Raw genomic sequence first — 5,668 nt, forward strand, 5'->3', positions numbered from 1 at the left:
ATACTTATATTTGACTAACAGGTCATAGAAATTTCATCATTTTATTTGTATAAGTTATTATTTGGCAATGTGTTTTCATCTTCCATTTATTGTTGATTTTTTAAACTCAAAATATATAACTTTATGAAATATTTATCGTGTCTACTGTGTACAAGGTACTATGCTTTGGTATAGTTATAGATGAGTATTTAAAAAGAACAAGCCCTTTCTATGCCTGTTTCTTCATTGTTACTCAATGGTTATTAAATATTTTAAAATTCCTACTGTGTTCCCAAAACTGTACTAAATGCTGGTATTACAAATAAACCATAAGAAATTGTAGCCTTTACAAACAGATATTTAATTTTAAGTTATCCTAGAAACAAATGTATAAATATTTCCCTTAACAAACATTTTGGGTGCAAATTATCTCCTAAAAAATCCATCTCTAGTGGAATAAGATTACAAATTAGTTCACTTTTTACATAGCACTGTTGCACCCCAAATTCATGTCCAAATGCATTATGATTATAAGCTGAGTCCTCATTTTAGCTTTGAATAGCCTGAGTCTAGATGGTTACTCCTCAGGTTCACCCCTTGCTTCTGGGGGTTTTGCTGGTATTCTGGCTAAGATCTATACTCTTGAACACTGGGATGCTAAGGCACAATACAGAACTTTCAAAACTCAAAAGATTATGAAATCACTACTCTCTTCATCCCAAGCCCTTCATTCTCAAAAAATTGTCTCTCGATATATATCATGAGTAGAATCACCGAATGATGCCAACAGTCATGTAATAAATGCTAACAACATCTTCAAATTACCTCCATAGAAAAACATCCTTTCTAACAGAAACAATCACAGATGGTGTATACATTCTTCACAGTTTCTTTCCAAGACATCCCCTTATGAATCATCATAACTCTCACAGAGCAGATTCCTAGGGCCTCCAAATAAAAAGACATCATCTGAGACAAACTGAGCATTTTCATGACCCCATTAAAATCTAAAATAAAGCTTTTTATAATTCTTATAGAACAATAATATTCCATTGTATCCATGCATGATGATTTATTAAGCCATTCCTCAATTGATGGGTACCACCTCAGATGAAAAAAAAATAACTTTTTTCATTTAATGCAGTTTTCATTAAAAAATTATGAGGGAAGAATTGTCTACTTGAGCCTAAAAATCATAGAGATGAAAGGGCATGGCTAATTCAACTTTATTAGTTTAGAATAATTTTATTTGTATCTCCATTTAAAACTTGTAATCTTTTACTATAAGCTTTTTATTATTTGTCATAGTTCACTCTCTAAGATGAGGAAATCTGATAAAAAAAGAAGAAAAAGAAAAGTGTACAAGTAGAAGTTCAAAGATATGACAGCATATCATTAGTGTTTAGTATATCAAAATACGTTTATTAATAAGTTAGACATACTGTGACATCACAGTGCCCTTTTTCTCACCCATTACATTACATTTGAATAACACTTGCAATTAATTGATTAAAATATCATAATGCTAGAGGCAGAAAATTTAGATTCTAACTATGCTAGTATATTGACACAAAAATGAAATCTTAATAATTTAGAAAATTGCATTAGATGGATTACATTTGTACTAATATGTAAAGAGAAAAGCTATTTGCTTTTATTTTTTATCAAAAAGTCACTGAAGAAAATTGGTTCTTTATGATGGTTGCCTATGAGAGTTTCAACACATTCCCTTCATCTATTCAGCATAATTTCAATATGTATAATGGACTGACCTCAAAATAATATTTAGCATTTTTAAAGTAAATTACAAAATATTATAAATAAATTGTACTAAACTATGGTAAACAAAATATTTTTTAAGTTCACATATTATAGATTTTAAAACATGCTGTATAATATCCCAGACTACTGATCATTTCTTAGTTTTTTGTTTCACATCAAATTTTAGTTTTTTTTCCAGTTCCATATTTTCTCCTTTTTGTTTTCTCAGCAACTAGGTAGCCACTTGGATAGATCAGTGGCATTTGGAGTCAGGAAGACCTGAGTTTAAAATGAACCTCAAACATTCACCAATTGTATGATCCTGGAGAAGTAGCTTTGCCTCTGTTTTCCTACTTTCCTCACCTCTAAAATGGAGATAATAATAGCATGTACCTCACAAGAATGCTATGTGCTTCAAATGAGATAATATTTTTAAAAGTACATAGCACAGCATCTGGCTCTTAGTAGGTACTTAACAAATATCCATTCCATCCCTTCCCTAATTTGTGTTGGTTTACTTTATATCCTCTCATATACATAGAACTTGAGACAGTGATGGGCCTTGGAGGCAGTTATTATAATGACTGCAAAAGTAGCACCACCTTCTTAGCCCAGAAACATTAAGGTGATTGGGCAACTAGTTAGAAAGAGATTACAGGAAACTGAGAAAAAAGAGAAGGAAATTATATATATAATACACACATTGTTGGGCAGGAATTCCAGTATAATAAAAGATCTTCAGGATTTAATAGACTACTGATTCAAAATAGGATAATATCATTGAGTAAATGGGATAATATATCATTCCTCCTGCTTCTCCCCCCAAAATTATTGTAATTAATTGCACTGAGAGGCATAGTGTGAGAAAACTGGGTAGCTCATATCTTACTCTAATCTCCCTTGTACTAACCATATTTAAGGTATCATATTCAGTTCTTGACACCACATTTTAGTAACATACTAGAGAAATGATCCCTGAAAAGTATGGCCTTTTTGGCACCACATTTTAGGAAGGTCATTGATAAAAGTGTCCGGTGCAAGGCAACCTGAATGTTAACATTCCTCAAGATTATGAAATGTTAATATCACTTTTAAGTGGAAATATTTAATATGAAGAGGGAAAGAACTAAAGGACTACCATAATATTATTTGTCTTCAAGTATTGAAAAGTTTTCTTATGAAAGAAGTCTAAATCTACTGAGCCCCAGAGGGAAATCTTAAAAGCAATGGACAAAAATTTAGGGAAGATTTAGATTTGATGTAATGGAGAACTTCTAAGAAATTAGTAGTTCCTAAAAGTATAATGAATTGCTTGAGGAGTTATGGTGTTTCTTATCCAGATCTTCAAAGACTATACATGAATACAGGACATTTTCTCAGTCTTGTTTGTAATGGATTCATTGTTAAGTTCTTTTCCAACTCCAAGACTAAATTCTGTGAATGATAGATATTAAATTAAAAATAGAGCACATCATGTATTTTTATTTAATTTCCACACTAGATAATTGCTAGGAGGTGAGCAGATTATCAAGGGTAACTGTCAATTTGGGCCAAAATATCAATAACAAGAAAACTATTTGGTGGCATGGAATTAATTGGATTCTTTGAAGAATTTGTTAGTGTTTTCTTAGGGTTTATACTATTTTATGCATATCCTCCAAAACTTTTTTTAAGTTTGGGAAAAATATTTGTCCCTTTATGATTATGAGAAATTACTACAATGTTGGAAATATGAGTAAATGTAATGATGATGGTATCATCAAAAGGAAGGGGAAATTTTGTAGGGGGGGATATATTTGGAATAAAATACAATGAGTTTTTGTGTTAGGATTATTGAGTTAAAGATGTCTCTGGGATATCTAGTGGTGATTATTATTAGAGATCACACAGGACTTAAACTCAAAATTATAAGTACTATTATCTGAATATTTGATAAGGATGCTATCTTTCCATAATAAAAATGTTAAACAGCAGAGACTAAAGGACAGAGACCATGACATTTATAATAGGGAAAAACCAGGGAAGGTGCCTTAAAGATTAAATATGGGCTCTGTGGGTGGATAGGAGACAGGAAGGGACAATGGGAAAGACTTTACAAGCCAGGGAACCAGGTTTAACTACAAGGTAAAGACCATTAACTGAAATGGCAGTTAAGCATGACCAACTGTCACTCAGCCCCACCCAGCCTGGAATAAATACAGAATTAATATACATACACACATGAGGACCTAATGAGGACCTAAAATTACAAAAAACACACAGGGAATCAGTTTAATAATAATATGAGGGAACTGGAAAGGGGGTTAGGTAAACTATGGCTAACAACCCAGGACTGGAGTCAAAAAGGGTAAGATCCCTAACCAACCTGACTTCTGCCAGGCTTTGAGAGCTTGGCTAAGGACCTGGGGAAGAGGGCTTGCACTTGGGATCTCACAACTCTTCCAGGGATGTTACAGCATGCCAGGAACCAACTACTCCAGAACTGATGAAGCCAGGTAGGGATTGAAGTCTGCAAGCTTTCTACCAGATCACAGGCCACTTCCCTATTCAATACTGTCTTGCAGGATTGATGTCCTCTACTTTCAATCTTCACCACTCTCCAGGATCCCAGGGAATCAGGGTGCAGCTCCACTAGTTCTGAGGTCTCCCAGAGAGAGTTGCAACTTGTCCCAACCACCATGGAGTCCTTCTCAGAGAGAGAGCAAGCCACTTCCTGCTTCTCCATTCCATGTGGAATTCCCCAGCCCTTCTTGCTAAGTCTCCTACATAACAACTAAATAATCTTCCTCACAATACATTACACTGTAACTGGCAAAAAATAGCAATTCCTTTTTGCCTCCAATCATGCGACAAGTTCTAAATTCATTAATTTGTTCATAAACAAGAACTTAATAAGTGCTTATAATATGCAAGATACTATTCTAAGTGCTAGGGTCATAAAGGCCCTGCATTTAATTAACATATAACAATTCATTTAAAAACAATTGGGATATGGAATGACTAGCAGCTGATAGTTTCAGGAGAGATCATAAAGGTCATCTCTATGAATCTCTTCATTAACAAGTGAGGAAACTGAGTCCCAGGGAAGTTAACTGTTGCCATAGAAGGTCTCAATGTGATAGCCAGTTATGAATTAAAGTCTTCTCATTCTAAGTCCCATACTGCCTTTCCCTACTATAAAAAAAAATTAAAACTGCTCTATAGAGTGGTTGAAAATTTTGCCTTTAATAGTGTACTTCAATTTTTTCCAGGCAAATGTATGTGTGGGGAAAATGACAGGAGAAAAAGTTGAAATAGAGGTAGGAATTATGGAAAGAAGTGAGGGAAATGGAATGAGTAGAAGAGGCAACTAATTAGCACAGGACTTAGAGTACTAACCCTCGAGTCAACAAGATCTGAGTTCAAATTCAGTCTCATTCTAGCTGTATTAACTTGGATTGCCGACCTTAATTACCTCTTCTGTTAAAATAGGGATAATAATAATCTATTTCATGGGTTTGTTATAATTATAAAATAAGAAAAAAATTGGTGAAGTGATATGTAAACCTTAAACCACATACATAAGAAGGATCATGAATCATATAACCATGTAAAATATTATAAATATTTTTTAAAAGTATGCCTTCTCTAAGAAGGAAGAGAAAAGGGAGTGAGTTAAGTGGGTATTTTAATGTAACAAATAAATATATTGAAATAAAAATTTTTAAAAAGGCAGTATGGCATGATTTTTATACAATTGCTTTAACTCCTTGTATATTTGAGTAATTAGACCCCTGTCAGAGTTTTTCGTTATAAAGATTTTTTTCCCAATTTGTTCTTTCCCTTCTGATTTTGACTACATTGTTTTTGTTTGTACAAAAACTTTTTAGTTTAATGTAATCAAAACCATTTAATTTACATTTTGTAATTTTCTCTAACTCTTGCTTGG

The 5,668-nt window shown here is 33.1% G+C and overlaps 1 pseudogene; it reads right to left on the reverse strand.

Moving 5' to 3' along the window:
- Positions 1-2,638: 2,638 nt before the first annotated feature.
- On the reverse strand, positions 2,639-2,732 carry LOC123243535 (annotated as a pseudogene).
- Between the last annotated feature and the right edge of the window lie 2,936 nt (positions 2,733-5,668).

Source organism: Gracilinanus agilis, chromosome 3 (assembly GCF_016433145.1).
Source record: "Gracilinanus agilis isolate LMUSP501 chromosome 3, AgileGrace, whole genome shotgun sequence".
Classification (NCBI taxonomy): Eukaryota; Metazoa; Chordata; class Mammalia; order Didelphimorphia; family Didelphidae; genus Gracilinanus; species Gracilinanus agilis.